Source organism: Balaenoptera borealis (assembly GCF_965194805.1).
Source record: "Balaenoptera borealis genome assembly, chromosome: 2".
NCBI classification, from domain to species: Eukaryota; Metazoa; Chordata; class Mammalia; order Artiodactyla; family Balaenopteridae; genus Balaenoptera; species Balaenoptera borealis.
Window position 1 is genome coordinate 94,394,610 of NC_138867.1, and position 24,108 is coordinate 94,418,717.

Sequence of the window (24,108 nt, forward strand, 5' to 3'; positions counted from 1 at the left end):
AAAATCCCATTAGCAGGTCTACTTTTTAAGAAAACAACAAAATCTCTGCAAATATGGTTAACTCACCCTAAATCTGCTGCCAGAGGAAAATGTCAAGGAATGAAATGAGATTAATAGGAAGATGAGGGTCACAAATAAGAGAGGGTGGTAGAGTTAATGGCATCTTTGGGATCTGAGAGGAGACTATGAAAATGGCTGGCTTTGGTTTCACAGAGACAAAATAATCAGCTTGCTTACTGCACCAGTTTTCATATTCTGCATTTTCTTCCTGAGGCAGCAGGAGGATTTGCAGTCTTATTTTGCATACTCAGCTTCACAGAAGGAAAGCAATATGGTGTACCATTGTGGGGGAAATGACAGAAGTCTGAACATTTAAAGCAAAAATTGAATCAAAGTACTGCCATGTTAGCCTTCCATCAGAACCTGAGTTAGATTTATGTTCACACTGGTTGATTGTTGGGCAGGGAAGGTCACAACCTTACTTCTTTCTGAGCCAAGGAAGGTTTTATGGCCTTTCTGAACATTATTGACCCCATCTCCTTCAGGGACATTCTTTTCTCTGAGCTTTGCAAATACCACACTCTTTTCCTCTCTACTTCCTTGAAAGCCTTCTTAATCTACTATGGAGATGACTCTTCTCTTCTTGATGTTCCCTGGGGTTTGATCTGGGCCTCTCCCCTTTACTGTTCTCTCTCTCCTCAGGCATTCTGATCTGCTCCCACAACCTCAGTTACCATCCTTCTGTTAAGGGCTGTCTTCCCTTTTGAGCTCCAGAGCTGTGTAATGCAGTGTATCCTTCAAATTCTTTAACTTTCCTTCCAGAATTGCTGTGTTCTTGGCCCTCCTGCCCCAGTGAATAGTTCAACTATACTAGTAGAAAACTGGGCAACAGCCTTAACACCTTTCTCTTACCCATTCCCCACATCCACTCAATCCTCAGGTCTGTCTATTCTACCTTCTAAATATTTCTTGAATCAATCCACCTTATTATAACCATCTTGCCACCACCTTCAACCAAACCGACATTGGGAGAGAGTGTAGATGTTAAGAAAACTGTCCCTGAGCCCAGGCTTAAATTCCAACTCTATCTTATATTACTCTTGAGCAAGTTATTTAATTGGTTTATCTTTCAGTTTTCTCATCTATAAATTGGTATGATAACACAACAACCTCATTGAGCTGTTGCAAAAGTTAATGACAATACTGTATGGCTGAGTCACTTTGCTGTGCACCTAAAACTATCACAACATTGTTAATCAACTATACTCCAATATAAAATAAAACGTTAAAAAAATTAATGACAAATACATGTGGAGTGCTGAGAAGTGGGCCCAGCATATAGTTAGCTCAAGATAGTGTTAGTTGTGGCTATATATTATTACTATTATTATTACTGTAATTATTATTGCCCATCTCTCACTTAACTTCATCTCCTTATATTCACTAATACTTCTCTCCAATCCTTTCTGCACATAACATCAAGAGTTACAGTTTCTAAAGGCAAATCCTATTGTGATACCACCTTGATTATTCAATTTCCCTCAGGATAAAGTCCAAATTCCTTCACATAACTTAAGAGGCTCTTCATTACCTGGAATTTCCCTGCACCTCTCTTGCACCAAGTCCTTTCTGACATCGCTGGTCTTTTATTATTATTTTTATTTATGTATGTATGTTTTTATTTATTTATTTTTGGCTGTGTTGGGTCTTTGTTGCTGCGCACAGGCTTTCTCTAGTTGTGGGAGTGGGGGTTACTCTTCATTGTAGTGCATGGGCTTCTCATTGCAGTGGCTTCTCTTGTGGAGCACAGGTTCCAGGCGCACGGGCTTCAGTAGTTGTGGTGCGTGGGCTCAGTAGTTGTGGCTCGTGGGCTCTAGAGCACAGGCGAAGTAGTTGCTTAGCTGCTCCGCGGCACGTGGGATCTTCCCGGACCAGGGCTCGAACCCGTGTTCCCTGCATTGGCAGGCAGATTCTTAACCACTGCGCCACCAGGGGAGTCCCCTCTGGTCTTTTTCACATGACAAACATGCTTCCCTCTCTTTACACGGATAACTTCTGCTCTCATATAAATTCTCCTTTGATTGTCCCTGGCCTGTATTGGGGAAATATAATCAGAAACAAAATCTCCCAATCCAGAAAACCTCCCCACAAAGGTAGTAGAGAAAGGAAGCAGGTTTATTATTGAATAAACATAAAACCAGAATGTGATGTATATATCACAGGCAATCCACTAAAAGATGGTGAAGACAAAGAAATCTCTCACCCTTTTTTGTAACCAAGTAGATACAGCCTATTACATACATGTTTTCAAGATAGATAATAACTAGTCCACAAGTAAGAGGACTTGATAACATCATTTGTTACACACAGTTCATTCCTAGTTTACCTGGTAATTGGGGTGACCATCTGTGTTAGCTAATTGGCTTTATCCAGAAGAAAAACAAACTTCTCATACTTTTATGACGGGAGGCAGTTTTGCAACTTGGAGCAAGGTACCCACCCAAGGTAGGCTCCTATTCTCCCTTAGAAACTGGGAGGTAGGCGTGCTATCTCTCTTGATGTTTATGTTTTGAAAAGATAGCTCCCAGGTTTTTGAGAAAGACATTCTCTAAAGCTGGCAGGAAGCCTACTTAGTTTTCAAAAGGATTTATATACATTTCAAAGAGAGGAGAAAGTACTTTACAATCACAAGTTTTCTATAGTAAATGCTCTGAGTAAAAAAAGAAAAAAAAAAGAGAGAGAGGGGGGAATCTTTTCCTTTCTTTCCAACAGGGAGAATGGAGCCTCTTAATTTGTATTTATTCTTACACTTGCACCAGAAGAGGTTACGAGCCGCCATGTCTGCCCACAGCACCCCTTTCTTCCTCTGTATTACACTTGAAGCACCATTCAGTATTTCCTTCATTTACTCTTTAATGAGTGCCTACCTGGTGCTGGATACTGGCTACACTATGGTAAACAAACTGACATGGTCTTATCTGAATGAAACTTCCAGTTACTGAGGGAGCTAGACAAATAATTAAACAACTGTATGTTTATTTATCTATTTTTTCCTTTCAAGCACGATTTCATTAGATCGCTTAAATATCCTTTCTTTTTAAAAAATTTGTAAAGGTTACTTTCCATTTACAGTCATTACAAAATACTGGTTCTGTTCCCTGTGTTGTACCATACATCCTTGAGCCTATCTTACACCCAATAGCTTGTGCTTCCCACTCCCCCAACCCTGTATCGCCCCTCCCCACCTGTCCCCACTAGTAACCACTAGTTTTTTCTCTGTATCTGGGAGTCTGCTTCTTTTTTTTGTATTCACTAGTTTGTTGTGTTTTTAAGATTCCACATGTTAAGTGATATAATTTAAAATGTGATGAGTATAAAACAAACATGTTGCTTTTGAATAGAAACATTTTGTTCAAGAATTAATTAATGATTGAATAAGCACATTTCTAGAGATCCATAATTTAAGGAAGAGAGATTGCTTGGGCAAATAAAAAGAAAAAATTAGGATTGGAATTTGTCTCTAAACCGCATAGAGAGTGACAGCCTCTCATGTAGTCAGGATGGGTTGAGAGTGAGGAAATTGCTTCATGCTGTTATTGTCTGCCCCTCTCTTTAGAGGATAAAAGGATGGTATAAACAAAATTCTTATGAAGCTGATATATTATCAATGTTGATGCAAGTTCAGACAGTCAAGTTGTGTGGCTCTAAAATTAGTGTTCTATTTCTCAGGACATCAGTTAGGACAAATATTCAATTTTCTAGATGTTGGCTGACTGGTAACCTCAACCAGGATCATATATTTCATCCCAGGACTTGTAAGAAAGGGTTGGATAGCAGAGATTTATATAAGAGAAAGAAAAGGCAACCTCGTAGCCAGTTCCAGTGGGCCTACTTCCAAGAGTGCTGCCCATGTTGGCAGCATCTGTGCCTGATTTTCACTCCTATTCTATATCCCAGCCAGAGATATGCCCTACTGCTCTCCAAGATAAATCCAGCATTCCATTCTATGCCCTAACCTCATATATATTTTTTACATGTTAACTCTGATCCAGCCAAGGAAGCTCCCTTGTTGGAAGACATAAGGGTAGCTTAAACAACAACTTTGAAGCTGATGTTGGTTGTATGAATGAACATCTTTAAAGATAAACGCCAGAGATATAATGCTCTGAAACTATAGTAGTGACCTCTAATTTTGATGTCATGGGCTTGAGAGAGAAGTGTTCAAAAAGAGGCAATGATTTAGAGTGCATCAGACTGACCTATAGAGATTGGAGTTTCTAATTCATTAGGTCTGTGTTGGAGCCTGAGAATATGCATTTCTAACAGTTTCCCAAGTGATGCTGATCCTGCTGGCCTAGGGGGTAAAACTTTGAAAATCACTGTTTGTTGCTGATGGTTGCTAATCATCTGCACATTAGAATCATCTGGCATGCTTTAAAAAAATACCAATGCTGGAGTACTACATTAGACCAATAACGCCAGAATCCCTGGGAATAGGGCCAGACATCTGTATCTTGTAAAGTGCCACAGTGAAACCAGGGTTGAGAACAACTATCTTACATAAAGCCCTGGGAAAGAAAGCAGAGGAATGAGGGGAAGGTAGAAAGGGTAGTGTGTGAACATAAGTGAATATATTCTCTATACATGTTGTAAGGTATAGAGAGGAATCAGAACATGGTAGATTATGATTATATGTGGTGTAAGCCTCTCCTATGCAAGCTGGACCAGAGAAGGGGAGTGACTTGTCCAAGATTTCACAGCAGATTAATAGCTGATTTAGACCCTGAGTTCTTATGATTTCTAGTCCAGTGATTTTTTTTCCTTCTGCCACTGAACTTGGACTTTACCTCTGACAGCCTCAAAACACTTATGAGAAACTCAACCTTGGGGACAGACACGAGAATACCATGTGATAAATCCCATGCTATGGGAAAAGGAACACCAAGATGGGTCATTTAGCTCAGTCTAGGAAGGTAAAGTGATGAGTGGGCACTAACCAGTGGAGAAAGAAGGGTAGTTCAGAGAGAGAGAGAGAAAAGTGCAAGCCAGGGTGTAGAGGTTGGTTTGTGAGGGATCTGCAAACTTTTCAGAAGAGCTGTAGCATAAAGATACAGGCAGGTAGAGCTCAGATCTTGAAGGACCCACATCCTATAAGTAATGGGGAGGACACTGATGGATTTTAAATAGCAGGGTGTAGAATAACAGGATAAGATTTGCATTTTAGATAGGTCACTTTGTCAGTGATGAAGAAGTTTTATTTGAGGAGAGCTAGTCTGTAGGCAGGGAAACATTTAGGGCACTGTTGAAATAGTTCAGGGGAGATACATATTTTTAAAATTTTCTTGAAGTACAGTTGATTTACAGTGTTGTGTTAATTTCTGCTGTGCAGCAAAGTGATTCAGTTATACATATATATATACACTCTTTTTCACATTCTTTTCCATTATGGTTTATCACAGGATATTGAATATAGTTCCCTGTGCTCTACAGTAGGACCTTGTTGTTTATCCATTTTATATATATTAGTTTGTATCTGCTAATCCCAAACTCCCAATCCTTTCCTCCCCCACCCCCCTCCCTCTTGGCAACCACAAGTCTGTTCTCTATGTCTGTGAGTCTCTTTCTGTTTCATAGATATGTTCATTTGAGTTGTATTTTAGATCTCACATATAAGTGATATCATATGGTATTTGTCTTCCTTTTTTCTGACTTTCTTCTCTTGGTATGAAAATCTCTAGGTCCATCCATGTTGCTGCAAATGGCGTTATTTCATTCCTTTTTATGGCTGAGTAATATTCCATAGTGTGTGTGTGTGTGTGTGTGTGTGTGTGTGTGTGTGTGTGTGTATACCACATCTTATCCATTCGTCTGTCGATTTACACTTAGTTTGTGCCCATGTCTTGGCTATTTAGTGCTGCTATGAACATAGGGGTGCATGTATCTTTTTGAATTACAGTTTTGTCTGGATATATGTCCAGGAGTGGGATTGCTGGATCATATGTCAACTCTATTTTTAATTTTTTGAGGAACCTCCATACTCTTTTCCATACTGGCTGCACTAATTTACATTCCCTCCAACAGTGTAGGAGGGTTCCCTTTTCTCCATACCCCTCCAGCATTTATTTGTAGACATTTTAATGATGGCCATTCTGACCCATGTGAGGTGACAGTTTTGATTTACATTTCTCTAATATTTAGCAATAATGAGCATCTTCTCATGTGTCTATTGGCCATCTGTATGCCTTCTTTGGAGAAATGTCTATTTAGGCCCATTTTTCAATTGGGTTGTTTGGTTTTTTGTTACTGAGTTGTATAAGCTGTTTGTATATTTTGGAAATTAGGCTCTTGTTGGTCACATCATTTGCAAATATTTTCTCCCATTCTGTGGGTTGTCTTTTCATTTTGTTTATGGTTTCCTTTGCTGTGCAAAAGCTTATAAGTTTGATTAGGTCCCATTTATTTATTTTTGCTTCTATTTCTAGTGCCTTGGGAGTCATACCAAGAAAACATTGGTATGATTTCTGTCAGCGAATGTTTTGCCTATGTTCTCTTCTAGTTTTATGGTGTCATGTCTTTTGTTTAAGTCTTAAGGCCATTTTGAGTTTATTTTTGTGTATGGTATGAGGGTCTGTTCTAAATTCATTGATTTGCATGTGGTTGTCCAACTTTCCCAGCACCAATTGCTGAAGAGACTGTCAGGGGAGATATATTAAGGGTATATCTTAGAGCAGAAATATAGAGTAGGGGAGAGAGCACTGACTTGAGAGACTTTTAGAACTGAATAACCCAAGGTTTGGTGATTGATTTGAGATGGTATATGAAAGATGAGGGTGGATCAAGCATGATGCTGAGCTTCCAGGGCTGGGCAATATGGAGCAACTGCAATAGGAACATTGGAGGAGAAACATATGTGGAGATGAAAAATGCCATTTGGAGAACGTTGAATATTGAGGAGTCTGTAGGTTATCCAAGTGGAGATGTCTAGTACATGTTGAGTGAAAGAAAATTATTCACAATTCCCATTCAAAGAGAGAGTTAGAATCACAGGGGTAGCTGATAAAAACCAGCAGGGCATGATTGACTATTTCCTTTCCCATATTAGGGAAGCTTTCAACTTTCTGGAAAGTTTTTATCATAAATGGTCTTGAATTTTGTCGAAAGCTTTTTCTGCATCTATTGAGATTATCATATGGTTTTTCTCCTTCAATTTGTTAACATGATTTATCACACAAATAATATACAGGGGAACTCCCATAAGGTTAACAGCTGATTTCTCAGCAGAAACTCTGCAAGCCAGAAGGGAGTGGCAGGACATATTTAAAGTGATGAAAGGGAAAAACCTACAACCAAGATTACTCTACCCAGCACGGATCTCATTCAGATTCAACGGAGAAATTAAAACCTTTACAGACAAGAAAAAGCTAAGAGAATTCAGCACCCCCAAACCAGCTTTACAACAAATGCTAAAGGAACTTCTCTAGGCAAGAAACACAAGAGAAGGAAAAGACCTACAATAACAAACCCAAAACAATTAAAAAAATGGTAATAGGAACATACATATCAATAATTACCTTAAATGTAAATGGATTAAATGCTCCAACCAAAAGACATAGACTAGCTGAATGGATACAAAAACAAGACCTGTATATATGCTGTCTGCGAGAGACCCACTTCAGACCTAGGGACACATACAGAATGAAAGAGAGGGGATGGAAAAAGATATTCCATGCAAATGGAAATCAAAAGAAAGCTGGAGTAGCAATTCTCATATCAGACAAAATAGACTTTAAAATAAAGACTATTAGTAGAAACAAAGAAGGACACTACATAATGATCAAGGGATCAATCCAAGAAGAAGATATAACAATTGTAAATATTTATGCACCCAACATAGGAGCACCTCAATACATAAGGCAAATGCTAACAGTCATAAAAGGGGAAATTGACAGTAACAAAATAATAGTAGGGGACTTTAACACCCCACTTTCACCAATGGAACGATCATCCAAAATGAAAATCAATAAGGAAACACAAGCTTTAAATGATACATTAAACAAGATAGACTTAATTGATATTTATAGGACATTCCATCCAAAAACATCAGATTACACTTTCTTCTCAAGTGCACATGGAACATTCTCCAGGATAGATCACATCTTGGGTCACAAATCAAGCCTCAGTAAATTTAAGAAAATTGAACTCGTTTCAAGTAGGTTTTCCAACCACAATGCTATGAGACTAGATATCAATTACAGGAAAAAAACTGTAAAAAATATAAACACATGGATGCTAAATAATATGCTACTAAATAACCAAGAGATCACTGAAGAAATCAAAGAGGAAATCAAAAAATACCGAGAAGCAAATGACAATGAAAACACGATGGTCCAAAACCTGTGGAATGCAGCAAAAGCTGTTCTAAGAGGGAAGTTTATAGCAATACAATCCTACCTCAAGAAACAAGAAAAAATCTCAAATAAACAACCTAAACTTACACCAAAAGCAATTAGAGAAAGAAGAACCAAAAAAAAAAAAACCCCCCAAAATTAGCAGAAGGAAATTATAAAGATCATATCACAAATAAATGAAAAAGAAATGAAGGAAACGATAGCAAAGATCAATAAAATTAAAAGCTGGTTCTTTGAGAAGATAAACAAAATTGATAAACCGTTAGCCAGACTCATCAAGAAAAAAAGGGAGAAGACTCAAATCAGCAGAATTAGAAATGAAAAAGGAGAAGTAACAACTGACACTGCAGAATGAGAGATTACTACAAGCAACTATATGCCAATAAAATGGACAACCTGGAAGAAATGGACAAATTCTTAGAAAAGCATAACCTTCTGTGACTGAACCAAGAAGAAATAGAAAATATAAACAGACCAATCACAAGCACTGAAATTGAAACTGTGATTAAAAATCTTCCAACAAACAAAAGCCCAGGACCAGATGGCTTCACAGGCAAATGTTATCAAACATTTAGACAAGAGCTAACACCTTCCTTCTCAAACTCTTCCAAAAAATAGCAGAGGGAGGAACACTCCCAAACTCATTCTACGAGGCCACCATCACACTGATACCAAAACCAGACAAAGATGTTACAAAAAAAGAAAACTACAGGCCAATATCACTGATGAACATAAATGCAAAATCCTCAGCAAAATACTAGGAAACAGAATCCAGCAGCATATTAAAAGGAGCATACACCATGATCAAGTGGGGTTTGTCCCAGGAATGCAAGGATTCTTCAGTATACGCAAATCAATCAATGTGATACACCATATTAACAAATTGAAGGAAAAAAACCATATGATCATCTCAATAGATGCAGAAAAAGCTTTGGACAAAATTCAACACCCATTTATGATAAAAACTCTCCAGAAATTAGGCATAGAAGGAACGTACCTCAACATAATACAGGACATATATGACAAACCCACACCAACATCGTTCTCAATGGTGAAAAACTGAACCCATTTCCACTAAGATCAGGAACAAGACAAGGTTGCCCACTCTCACCACTATTATTCAACATAGTTTTGGAAGTTTTAGCCACAGCAGTCAGAGAAGAAAAAGAAATAAAAGGAATCCAAATCAGAAAAGAAGAAGTAAAACTGTCACTGTTTGCAGATGACATGATACTATACATAGAGAATTCTAAAGACTCTAACAGAAAACTACTAGAGCTAATCAATGAATTTGGTAAAGTTGCAGGATACAAAATTAATGCACAGAAATCTCTTGCCTTCCTATACACTAATGAAGAAAAATCTGAAAGAGAAATTAAGGAAACACTCTCATTTACCATTGCAACAAAAAGAATAAAATACCTAGGAATAAACCTACCTAAGGAGACAAAAGACCTGTATGCAGAAAACTATAAGACAGTGATGAAAGAAATTAAAGATGATACAAACAGATGGAGAGATATACCATGTTCGTGGATTAGAAGAATCAACTTTGTGAAAACGACTATACTACCTAAAGCAATCTACAGATTCTGTGCAATCCATATCAAATTACCAATGGCAGTTTGCACAGAACTAGAACAAAAAGTTTCACAATTTGTATGGAAACACAAGAGACCCCGAATAGCCAAAGCAATCTTGAGAAAGAAAAACAGAGCTGGATGAATGAGGCTCCCTGACTTCAGACTCTACTACAAAGCGACAGTAATCAAGACAGTATGGTACTGGCACAAAAACAGAAATATAGATCAATGGAGCAGGATGGAAAGCCCAGATTTAAGCCCATGCAAATATGGTCACCTTATCTTTGACAAAGGAGGCAAAAACATACAATGGAGAAAAGACAGCCTCTTCAATAAGTGGTGCTGGGACAACTGGAGAGCTGCATGGAAAAGAATGAAATTAGAACACTCCCTAACACCATACACAAAAATAAACTCAAAATGGATTAAAGACCTAAATGTAAGACCGGATACTGTAAAACTCTTAGAGGAAAACATAGGCAGAACACTCTATGACATAAATCACAGCAAGATCCTTTATGACCCATCTCCTAGAGAAATGGAAATAAAACCAAAAATAAACACATGGGACCTAATGAAACTTAAAAGCTTTTGCACAGCAAAGGAAACCATAAACAAGACAAAAAGACAACCCTCAGAATGGGAGAAAAATATTTCCAAATGAAGCAACTGAAAAAGGATTAATCTCCAAAATATACAAGCAGCTCATGCAGCTCAATATCAAAAAAACAAACAACCCAGTCCAAAAATGGGCAGACCTAAATAGACATTTCTCCAAAGAAGATATATAGATTGCCAACAAACACATGAAAGGATGCTCAACATCATTAATTATTAGAGAAATGCAAATCAAAACTACAATGAGGTATCACTTCACACCAGTCAGAATGGCCATCATCAAAAATATCTACAAACAATAAATGCTGCAGAGGGTGTGGAGAAAAGGGAACCCTGTTGCACTTTTGGTAGGAATGCAAATTGATACAGCCACTATGGAGAACAGTATGGAGGTTCCTTAAAAAAACTACAAATAGAACTACCATATGACCCAGCAATCCCACTACTGGGCATATACCCTGAGAAAACCATAATTCAAAAAGAGTCATGTACCACAATGTTCATTGCAGCACTATTTACAATAGCCAGGACATGGAAGCAACCTAAATGTCCATCGACAGATGAATGGATAAAGAAGATGTGGCACATATATACAATGGAATATTACTCAGCCATAAAAAGAAATGAAATGGAGGTATTTGTAATGAGGTGGATGGAGTTAGAGTCTGTCATACAGAGTGAAGTAAGTCAGAAAGAGAAAAACAAATACAGTATGCTAACACATATATACGGAATCTAAGGGGAAAAAAAAGGCCATGAAGAACCTAGTGGCAAGACGGGAATAAAGACACAGACCTACTAGAGAATGGACTTGAGGATATGGGGAGGGGGTGGGGTGAGATGTGACAGGGTAAGAGAGTGTCATGGACATATATACACTACCAAATGTAAAATAGATAGCTAGTGGGAAGCAGCCGCATAGCACAGGGATATCAGCTCGGTGCTTTGTGACCACCTAGAGGGGTGGGATGGGGAGGGTGGGAGGGAGGGAGATGCAAGAGGGAAGAGAAATGGGAACATATTGTATATGTATAACTGATTCACTTTGTTATAAAGCAGAAGCTAACACACCATTGTAAGGCAATTATACTTCAATAAAGATGTTTAAAAAAAAAAAAGAAAATGTGGCACATATACACGTGGAATATTACTCAGCCATAAAAAGAAATGAAATTGAGTTATTTGTAGTGAGGTGGATGGACCTAGACTCTGTCATACAAAGTGAAGTAAGTCAGAAAGAGAAAAACAAATACCATATGCTAACACATATATATGGAATCTAAAAAAAAAATGGTTCTGAAGAACCTAGGGGCAGGACAGGAATAAAGACGCAGATGTAGAGAATGGACTTGAGGACACGAGGAGAGGGAAGGGTAAGCTGGGACGAAGTGAGAGAGTGGCATGGACATATATACACTACCAAATGTAAAATAGATAGCTAGTGGGAAGCAGCCGCATAGCACAGGGAGATCAGCTCAGTGCTTTGTGACCACCTAGAGGGGTGGTATATGGAGGGTGAGAGGGAGATGCAAGAGGGAGGGGATATGAGGATATATGTATACGTATAGCTGATTCACTTGGTTATACAGCAGCAACAAACACAACAATGTAAAGCAACTGTACTCCAATAAAGATGTTAAAAAAAAAAGTAAATTTTAATTAAAAAACAAAAACAAAAAACCAGCAGGGCAATGCAATCATGGAAACTTGGGGTGGTGCCAGAATTTCAGGGGAAGGCAGAGCAAGAGGGGTCATTGAAAGAGAATCAGTGTGTAGTGGAACAAAAGTACTTATGTGTGAGTCATCACCCCTGTTAATCACTTTTCCTCTATTTCTTACCCATGCTTGAAGAAGAAATGTGTATTTGGCCCCTCATTTCTTGCTTCTTCCCCTTTCCAAATTAGTAAGGAAAGCAGAGGCAGAAAGGGCAAATAAATGTATATAATAAAGAGATGGATGGAAGAAGAGTGTGGGAGAATAAAGAAGAAGAGTCTCATCTCTGGAGCTCAGGAAGAGAATTTTGGAGATTTTGGTTTGAGAGGCTCCAAACCAGCTGTGAGGTTTAAGAAAACTTGTGTTATAGGAATCTTTGAAAAATGTGGCTGAATTAGATTCCCTTTAATATTCTTAGAGGGATCTAAGGCTTAATGGTTTTTAGTTGTTGCTCTGGACATTTTTGGGAAAGTCTCTGTGTAGGGACTGAGCAATAGGACACAACAGATTTACTAGGGTTATAAGAAGGAATCATCAGGGATGTAGGTGGCACCCAAAAGGAAAAATGCCACAGAAACCAACAAGATGATGGAGCAGCCCTCAGCACTGAGTGCTGCTGAGAGATCAAATAACCAGGTCAGCTTTTGCCAGTGCAGTTTCGGAAGAGTTGGGAGTCAGAAGTCCATGGGCAATGAACGAATGATAGGTAAAGAAGTGGGACAGTGAGTTTGATATACTCGAACGAAAAGCTTGACTGATAAAGGACAGAATTAGGAGTAGCTAATGGGAGATAAGAAGACCATTTGAAGTGAGACATCAGTTTATGCACGTACAAAGTGATTGATCTGAGCAGATGTTTCAGTTCAAACACTTTGATTCTCTCTTGCTCTTTAGCCAAAGGCCAGCTCCTCTTGCCTGATGACAACTGCACATCACCCTCATGGAATAATGCTAAAGAAAGAGTAAATAAGAAGGAATTTGGTTCTTATCCAAGAATATTTGGGAGAGAAGTTCCCATGCTTTTCTGTGTGCTTACTATAGCCGTTTTGTTGTTTGTTTTCCTTTTTTAGTTTAGAGGTTCACTTAGAAAAAATTATTACAGAAAATTTTTAAAAATGAAATCATCTGACTTCCATTCTCTTTTAATTAAAAAATTGAATAATATATATATATATTTCAATAGTAAAAATGGTGTGTCTCCACAGTTTAGCCTTTGTGCACACTGGAAATGAAATGTCTCCTGCTTCCTCTGAGTGAAGCAATAGCTTCTTTAAAGAGGAAGATGTATTTAGGAGGAGAAAAGTTAAACCCATGGCCATCCTTACATTCTTACTTGCAAATTCAAAACTCTCTTCTTTGGTGACTTCAAGTCAAGATCAGCTTGCCTTGAAAGCAGGCTTGTCAATAGTGTGCTAAGAAAGTGGTAAAAATATCTTTTCAACTATTGTAATAGAGTTGATATTCTGCTATTAGACCTCCATTCCTTAGGGTTTGGGATTGTCCTTTCTCAAAATGTCAGACCAGTGCCACACAAAATGTGATCTGTAGAAAAGCAGCAGAGGCAACACTAGGAGTGTGTTAGAAATGCTAATTTCCCCACCTCACTCTAGACCCACTGAATCAGAATTGCTGGGCGGCGGTGGTATGTAGGGCCCAAGAATCTGTATTTAACAAGCCCTCCATGTGATTCTTGCATCTGCTGAAGTGTGGGAAGCACTCTTGCAGGCTCCTAGGAAGGAACCCTGTCTCCTCCATCTAAAGCATGTTCGGTATCTTCCTTTGCTCCTTGAGATCCATTCGCCTGCATTCTCACACTGCTGGGTCCTAAGAAGCAGATCTGTATTGGTAATATCAGCAGTATCCTGGGGAGGATTGATTGATAGAAGACACCAGAAGGAGATGGATGTGAGAAGAGTGTGGTCTGAGATGTTTATTTCTTCCCAATGCCCTTTCTGCAAGGTCATCAAGGGCTGATGGCTTCCTTTAACTGAAGGTCACAGCTTCTTATCAGTTGGCTCTCTCCACACAGCTCTCCCTGCCTCAGTTTCCCTCCTTTCACCTCTTTGTAGTGGTGGTGATGAATTCCTTACTACTGTCCTAGTAGCCCCAGGAAATTGCACTATCCCTGGTCCTTTCCCTGTGTTTAACTCCACCTAACAGATAATTTGTAAGTAGTCACTTTATAATACTTCCTTTAAATCACCCAACTTAAGCGTGCCTTCCTTTTCCTTTCAGGACTCTGACTGACAAAATCCATACATTCCCAATGCCTAGAATGATGATTAACAAATCTTTATAGTAGGAACAAATGAAGGACAATATAGATGGTCCTATCTTATGATGGATCAACTTACGATTTTACAACACTTAACAACAGTGCGAAAGTGATACACATTCAGTAGAAACTGTACTTTGAATTTTGATCTTTTCATGGGCTAGCAATAAGTGGGACGATACCTTCTCGTGATGCTGGGCAGTGGCAGCTCCCAGTCAGCCATGAGATCATGAGGGGCAAGAACTGATACACTTAGAACCATCCTGTACCCATATTCTGGTTTTCACTTTCAGTACAGTATTCAATAAATTAAATGAGATATTCAACACTTTGTTACAAGATACGTTTTGTGTTAGATGATTTTGCCCAACTGCAGGCTAATATAAGTGTTCTGAGCACATTTAAGGTAGGCTAGGCTAAGCTATGATGTTCGGTAGGTTAGGTGTATTAAATGTATTTTCGATTTATAGTATTTTCAACTTATGATGAGTTTATTGGGATGTAACCCCATTGTAAGCTGAGGAAGATCTGTATATATGGAAAGGCATAACCCTCTCCAAGAGCAACAGTTATTAGTAGCTTAGTGACTATACTTTTTAAAAAATGCCAGTAGGTCAATTTTGTAATGGGATATGGAAACATGGGATATGGATTTTAGAGACATGAGGTCCAGAGCATTGGCTTTGGGAAGTACTGGCCTGAATACTACCCTAATGCATTAAATGGGAGGTGATTGATCCCAGGGGCCATCAAAATTCACTGTCCTCAAAAATTTCAACAGTAAAATAGGTTAACACAGTCACAAGGAAGGGAAAAACTTGGTAGGCAATTCAAAAATAGTGACTAAGCCTTCAGGAATTAGCAAGTATGGCTGGTGGGAGAAGAGGACCTTACAGCAGTATATTAAATCCTGGCTCTTACGGGTGGTCCAAGGATATCCAACTGGCTCATGCTTAAGATGGGCAATATTAAAGACAAAGCTCTAGTGCTTGGAATGGTGCCATGCTGTATTATTATTCAGTAGGCATTGTGAAGAGTGGCTATTTTCTTTTATCAAAGAAGAGATCTACCAATATCAATGTCCTCTATCTTAATAGAATCTGCTCATCTTTCTTGTTAACTGATCTGTGGTACATTCCTTAGCCTTTGCCAGCATTGAAAAGCACAGTCAATATGAATCAAAAGGACTTGGAAGATATGGCATTTGGGGACGTGGTGTACAACCCCACTCTGTACTCCATCATCTTATTTTATTTCCCCCAGCTCAAGCTTCCAGGGCCATCTATAAGCACTGATCACTATGTAAACAAACACAAAGAGATGGGCAATGGACATTGTTTAGAGTTATGATATCCTTACTGTGTATTTTATGTATTTTAAAAATTCTTTCCTAAGAGTAACTGAATTTACCAACCAGCTTATCAAAACAGGCAATCCTTGGAAGGTTGTTTTTTTTTTTTTAAAAGTTTCCATCTGCAGCATAATGTTGTATATCCAGACCTGCTTCTTTTATCACTTCTTTCACCCAAAGTTCCCTCAACACATCTTGAATCAACTCTTCAAATTTCTATTCTGGCTCACCACATGTCAAATCTTGCTAAGCAAATGAAGAAACAACACTCAACATATCTCTTCCTGTCAACGGCAACATCTGCGTTCGAGTCATTAAAGACTAGATACTGAATTTTATCCCACTGTTTACTCTCATATCAAACTTGGTAAGGAATGTATACAAGCACTTTCCCTTATAATTATGGACTGAGGTATGCAGGGCTCAGAATCAGCGCTCTTTGGTTTAGCATCTTGTGCCTTGATTACTAATTAAAGTAACTCATCTACAACTAATTCCATCACATGATGCGTGTCCTGCCTGACAGGATGCAAATTTAACTACTCTGCTAGACACAGGATACCTTCTACTGCAGACAGGGAAACTGTAGTCACCAGCATGAAATGTCATCTGCTTAAGTCATTTTAACTCCAAAATAGTAGTTTCTGTATCTACTTAGATACAGAATACTTAGTATTACCTAAGTTTTTGTACTTTAGTTCCTGCAAAGATTGTTTCTACTTGATGGCACTGAATGCCAGTAGATCCTTAAAAAGTTACTAAAGCCAAAATAGTCATTGTGCCCAAGAAATGACACTTAGTCCAGGAAGACATGAAAATGTTTGGGTAGCTGGTAATTTGCCATATTTTAAGACCCATCTGAATAAATAGTGAATGAGGGAACCACCCTCTCTACCTAAAAAGCTTGATAGAACAGTTGTTTTATACACATTTGAAACTAAGCTATTGGGTTTTTAAAATTCAGTAAAGAAAGAAATATGGACAGTAGTTGACTGTATGTGCAGGTTTCAGCTCCCCCTGCCCACTTACACCAAGTGTCCAGCACATCAAATTATTCATCTCATATCAACAATCTCCTGTTGGAAATCCAACAGTCACTTCAAACTCAGCAAGTCAAAAACTGATCTGATCACTTTCCCTCTTATATTATGCTCCTTCTTTTGACTTTGTTATCTCAGTGAACGGTAACCTACTTACCCAGATGCCCAAAGCTAAACTCTGGGAGACATCCCCACCTTAACCAATCACCATGCCCTCTTTTTTCTTATATGATATTTGATAGTATATGATATTTCTCAATTCCTTCCTTCTTTATTCTCAACATCCAGTGTCTTTATTTTGTTCCTCAAAATTTCTTACCTGAATAAGTGACATATCCTTCTAATTAGTCTTTCTGACTCCAGACTATTGAGTTTCAATTAATTCTCCAATTGTAGGTCAAACCGGCTTTCTGAAAAATACAAATATGATCCTTGGGCTTAACTATCTTTCAGTACCTCCTCATATCTTTAAATGTTTTTTTAAAATCCAAACCCCTTATCGTGGCACACAATCTGCTTTATAATCTGACCCCACCCTTGTGCCTTCACCTGATTTCCTGCCACTCTTCAACTCTCACTTGATACTCAAACTGTAACAAACTACTTGTAGTTTCCTGAACAAGGCCTGTAGTTTCTCTCTAGCCTTTACACCCTAGCTTGGATCTCAAGTGGGGCATCTGTGACCACAACCCCCCAGAACACATTAGGCAACATCTGGAGACATTGTTGATCGTCAGGCCTGAGAGGGGTGCTACCGACATGTACAGCACAGTCTCCCACCACAAAGAATAACCCAACCCCAAATGTCAATAGTTCCAGGATTAAGAAACCCTACCCTGTTCCTTTTCCTTCCCTTGTGTGGCAGAGATTACTCATTATTCGCAGTATCATTCTCCATTTTTCTTTGAATCATCAAACCTCCCAAGTTTAGCTGGGCCACATTCCCCAGCTTCCATTGCAGCCTAGTGTAGTGTGCAGTAAAGGGTTATTATTGTGGGCCTGAGATTTCTATCCTTAGGAAGCCCTGCTTGCAAGGCTGACCATTGGCTGGCATCTGGGAACTCGAATTTCAGGAGGGTTCCCACCAGTCCCTGATAGGAGTGGGTCACTATGCCTAAACTGTATAAAAATATATAGTTTATGGTGACCTCTTGCTTTTCTTCTGGGGATCTGGAATTTTGGTACCTTCTCAAGTAGAAAGTGACATGACCAGCTCCAATAAAAACCCCTGGTACCGAGTCTCTAATGAGCTTTCCTGGCACAGAGCACTTCATACATGTTAACCACAGTTTGTTCATGGAGGAATTAAGTACATCCTATCTGACTCGACTGGGAAAGTACTTTCGGAAGCTTGCAGCTGGTTTCCTCTGTACTTCACCCAATGGGCCTTTTCCTTTGGCTGATTTTTCTTTGTATCCTTTTCTTACAGTAAATCTTGGCCATGAATTTAACTGTAGGCTGAGTCCTGTGAGTATTTGTGTATCACTGAAACTGGAAGAAGTCTGGGAATTCCTTAAAAAACATGTAACTAAATTCTGGCCAGGGAGAAGTGAACAGAAATCAACTTCTGGGTCACATCCTTAAAACAAATTGTTTCACTCTTCTTTCTCTTTTCCTTCTTCATATATACTGGCTTGTAGATTGGTACTAGCCAGCCAGCTTCAATCAGGTGGGCAAGGACCATACCCTGGAGTAGAGGTTGGCAGACTTTTCCTATAACCAGGCCATATGGTCTCTGTTGAAACTACGCATGTCAGCCACTGTAGCACTGAAACCGCCATAGACAATATGTACACGAATGTGTATAGCTGTGTTCCAATAAACCTTTATTTACAAACACCGGAGGGGGGCCAGATTTGGCCTGCGGGTCATGGTTTGCCAATCCCTGCCCTAGAGAACAGAGACAGAAGGTGTCGAAAGACAATTCTCCATGGGTTTAACTCCTATGATGTGATCACCCCCACTTGCTATCCATACAAATATCCTAGGAGAGTCCTCTCCTAAGTGTTTCTGTCTAGTCCCATATATATATATCTATCAAAACAATTACTCGTCTGAATTGTCATCTCTCTACTCCGTTATTCTGTAAGCTCTTGAGAGCAAGGACCATTCATCTCCATATCTTTAGTGCCCATCACAGGGCTCAAGATGTATCGGGACTCAAAACAATTTTTTTTTTTTTTAAATTACAGGTCACATTTTTTTTTTTTTAGAAAATCACGTTCTTTTATTTATTTATTTATTTATTTATTTATGACTGTGTTGAGTCTTCGTTTCTGTGCGAGGGCTTTCTCTAGTTGCGGCAAGTGGGGACCACTCTTCGTCGCGGTGCACGGGCCTCTCACCATCGCGGCCTCTCTTGTTGTGGAGCACAGGCTCCAGACGCGCAGGCTCAGTAATTATGGCTCACGGGCCCAGCTGCTCCGCGGCATGTGGGATCTTCCCAGACCAGGGCTCGAACCCGTGTCCCCTGCATTGGCAGGCAGATTCTCAACCACTGTGCCACCAGGGAAGCCCCAACAATTTTTTTGATGTGGTTAATCAAGTACACTTTACACTTTGCTTCTTACACTCTTTTTTTTTTTTTTGAATTTTTGAATTTTATTTTATTTTTTAATACAGCAGGTTCTTATTAGTTAACCATTTTATACATATTGGTGTGTATATGTCAATCCCAATCTTCCAATTCATCACACTACCACCACCACCCCCCGCCACTTTCCCCCCTTGGTGTCCATACGTTTATTCTCTACATCTGTGTCTCTATTTCTGTCCTGCAAACTGGTTCATCTGTACCATTTTTCTAGGTTCCACATACATGAGTTAATATACGATATTTGTTTTTCTCTTTCTGACTTACTTCACTCTGTATGACAGTCTCTAGATCCATCCACGTCTATACAAATGACCCAATTTCGTTCCTTTTTATGGCTGAGTAATATTCCATTGTATATATGTACCACAACTTCTTTATCCATTCGTCTGTCGATGGGCATTTAGGTTGCTTCCATGACCTGGCTATTGTAAATAGCGCTGCAATGAACATTGGGGTGCATGTGTCTTTTTGAATTATGGTTTTCTCTGGGTATATGCCCAGTAGTGGGATTGCTGGATCATATGGTAATTTTATTTTTAGTTTTTTAAGGAACCTCCATACTGTTCTCCATACTGGCTCTATCAATTTACATTCCCACCAACAGTGCAGGAGGGTTGCCTTTTCTCCACACCCTCTCCAGCATTTGTTGTTTGTAGATTTTCTGATGACGCCCATTCTAACTGGTGTGAAGTGGTACCTCATTGTGGTTTTGATTTGCATTTCTCTAATAATTAGTGATGTTGAGCATCTTTTCATGTGCTTCTTGGCCATCTGTATATCTTCTTTGGAGAAATGTCTATTTAGGTCTTCTGTGCATTTTTGGATTGGGTTGTTTGTTTTTTTGATATTGAGCTGCATGAGCTGGCTTGTATATTCTGGAGATTAGTCCTTTGTCAGTTGCTTCATTGGCAAATATTTTCTCTCATTCTGAGGGTTGTCTTTTCGTCTTGTTTATGGTTTCCTTTGCTGTGCAAAAGCTTTGAAGTTTCATTAGGTCCCATGTGTTTATTTTTGTTTTTATTTCCATTACTCTAGGAGGTGGATCAAAAAAGATCTTGCTGTGATTTATGTCAAAGAGTGTTCTTCCTATGTTTTCCTCTAAGAGTTTTTTTTGTTTGTTTGTTTGTTTGTTTGTTTGTTTTTTAAACATCTTTATTGAAGTATAATTGCCTTAAAATAGTGTGTTAGCTTCTGCTTTATAACAAAGTGAATCAGTTATACATATACAATATGTTCCCATTTCTCTTCCCTCTTGCATCTCCCTCCCTCCCACCCTCCCCATCCCACCCCTCTAGGTGGTCACAAAGCACCGAGCTGATCTCCCTGTGCTATGCGGCTGCTTCCCACTAGCTATCTATTTTACACTTGGTAGTGTATATATGTCCATGACACTCTCTTACCCTGTCACATCTCACCCCACCCCCTCCCCATATCCTCAAGTCCATTCTCTAGTAGGTCTGTGTCTTTATTCCCGTCTTGCCACTAGGTTCTTCATGGCCTTTTTTTTTTCCTTAGATTCCGTATATATGTGTTAGCATACTGTATTTGTTTTTCTCTTTCTGACTTACTTCACTCTGTATGACAGACTCTAATTCCATCCACCTCATTACAAATACCTCCATTTCATTTCTTTTTATGGCTGAGTAATATTCCATTGTATATATGTGCCACATCTTCTTTATCCATTCATCTGTCGATGGACATTTAGGTTGCTTCCAGGTCCTGGCTATTGTAAATAGAGCTGCCATGAACATTCTGGTACATGACACTTTTTGATCTATGGTTTTCTCAGGGTATATGCCCAGTAGTGGGATTGCTGGGTCGTATGGTAGTTCTATTTGTAGTTTTTTAAGGAACCTCCATACTGTTCTCCATAGTGGCTGTATCAATTTACATTCCCACCAACAGTGCAAGAGTGTTCCCTTTCCTCCACACCCTCTCCAGCATTTATTGTTTCTAGATTTTTTGATGATGGCCATTCTGACCGGTGTGAGATGATATCTCATTGTAGTTTTGATTTGCATTTCTCTAATGATTAATGATGTTGAGCATTCTTTCATGTGTCTGTAGGCCATCTGTATATCTTCTTTGGAGAAATGTCTATTTAGGTCTTCTGCCCATTTTTGGATTGGGTTGTTCGTTTTTTTGTTATTGAGCTGCATGAGCTGCTTGTAAATCTTGGAGATTAATCCTTTGTCAGTTGCTTCATTTGCAAATATTTTCTCCCATTCTAAGGGTTGTCTTTTGGTCTTGTTTATGGTTTCCTTTGCTGTGCAAAAGCTTTTAAGTTTCATTAGGTCCCATTTGTTTATTTGTGTTCTTATTTCCATTTCTCTGGGAGCTGGGTCAAAAAGAATCTTGCTGTGATGTATGTCATAGAGTGTTCTGCCTATGTTTTCCTCTAAGAGTTCTATAGTGTCCAGTCTTACATTTAGGTCTCTAATCCATTTTGAGTTTATTTTTGTGTATGGTGTTAGGGAGTGTTCTAATTTCATTCTTTTATATGTAGCTGTCCAGTTTTCCCAGCACCACTTATTGAAGAGACTGTCTTTTCTCCATTGTATATTTTTGCCTCCTTTGTCATAGATTAGTTGACCATAGGTGCTTGGGTTTATCTCTGGGCTTTCCATTCTGTTCCATTGATCTATATTTCTGATTTTGTGCCAGTATCATATTGTCTTGATTACTGTGACTCTGTAGTATAGTCTGAAGTCAGGGAGTCTGATTCCTCCAGCTCCGTTTTTTTTCCCTCAAGACTGCTTTGGCTATTTGGAGTCTTTTGTGTCTCCATAAAAATTTTAAGATTTTTTGTTTTAGTTCTGTAAAAAATACCATTGGTAATTTGATAGGGATTGCATTGAATCTGTAGATTGCTTTGGGTAGTATACTCATTATCACAATATTGATTCTTCCAATCCAAGAACATGGTATACCTCTCCATCTGTTGGTATCATCTTTAACTTCTTTCACCAGTGTCTTATAGTTTTCTGCATACAGGTCTTTTGTCTCCCTAGGTAGGTTTATTCCTAGATATTTTATTCTTTTTGTTGCAATGGTAAATGGGAGTGTTTCCTTCATTTCTCTTTCAGATTTTTCATCATTAGTGTATAGGAATGCAAGAGATTTCTGTGCATTAACTTTGCATCCTGCAACTTTACCAAATTCATTGATTAACTCTAGTAGTTTTCTGGTGGCATTTTTAGGATTCTCTATGTATAGTGTCATGTCATCTGCAAACAGTGACAGTTTTACTTCTTCTTTTCCAATTTGTATTTCTTTTTCTTCTCTGATTGCCGTGGCTAGGACTTCCAAAAGTATGTTGAATAATAGTGGTGAGAATGGACATCCTTGTCTCATTCCTGATCTTAGAGGAAATGCTTTCTGTTTTTCACCATTGAGAATGATGTTTGCTGTGGGTTTGTCGTATATGGCCTTTATTATGTTGAGGTAGGTTTCGTCTACGCCCACTTTCTGAAGAGTTTTTATCATAAATGGGTGTTGAATTTTGTCAAAAGCTTTTTCTGCATCTATTGAGATGATCATATGGTTTTTTCTTCTTCAGTTTCTTAGTATGGTGTATCACATTGATTGATTTGCATATATTGAAGAATCCTTGCATCCCTGGGATAAATTCCAGTTGATCATGGTGTATGATCCTTTTAATGTGTTGTTGGATTCTGTTTGCTAGTACTTTGTTGAGGGTTTTTGCATCTATATTCATCAGTGATATCGGTCTGTAATTTTCTTTTTTTGTAGTATCTTTGTCTGCTTTTGGTATCAGGGTGATGGTGGCCTCATAGAGTGAGTTTGGGAGTGTTCCTTCCTGTGCAATTTTTTGAAGAGTTTGAGAAGGATGGGTGTTAGCTCTTCTCTAAATGTTTGATAGAATTCACCTGTGAAGCCATCTGGTCCTGGAATTTTGTTTGTTGGAAGATTTTTAATCACAGTTTCAATCTCATTACTTGTGATTGGTCTGTTTACATTTTCTACTTCTTCCTGGTTCAGTCTTGGAAGGTTATACCTTTCTAAGAATTTGTCCATTTCATTGGCATTGAGTTACTTGTAGTAGTCTCTTAGGATGTTTTGTATTTCTGCGGTGTCTGTTGTAACTTCTCTTTTTTCATTTCTAATTTTATTGATTTGAGTCTTCTCCCTCTTTTTCTTGATGAGTCTGGCTAATGGTTTATCAATTTTGTTTCTCTTCTCAAAGAACCAGCTTTTAGTTTTATTGATCTTTGCTATCATTTCCTTCACATCTTTTTCATTTATTTCTGATCTGATCTTTATGATTTCTTTCCTTCTGCTAACTTTGGGGGGTTTTTTTGGTTCTTCTTTCTCTAATTGCTTTAGGTGTGAGGTTAGGTTGTTTACTTCAGATTTTTCTTGTTTCTTGAGGTAGGATTGTGTTGCTAAAAACTTCCCTCTTAGAACTGCTTTTGCTGCATCCCATAGGTTTTGGATCATCATGTTTTCATTGTCATTTGTCTCTAAGTATTTTTTGATTTCCTCTTTGATTTCTTCAGT

At 38.6% G+C, this 24,108-nt stretch overlaps 1 long non-coding RNA gene across 1 annotated transcript in view; it reads right to left on the reverse strand.

Annotated features, from left to right (window-relative positions):
- Positions 1-23,017, reverse strand: part of LOC309622625 — a 171,825-nt gene extending 148,808 nt beyond the window's left edge. Inside the window, exon 1 of the long non-coding RNA XR_014241040.1 lies at positions 22,278-23,017. This is a non-coding gene — a long non-coding RNA (uncharacterized lncRNA). The remainder of the gene's footprint in view (positions 1-22,277) is intronic.
- Between the last annotated feature and the right edge of the window lie 1,091 nt (positions 23,018-24,108).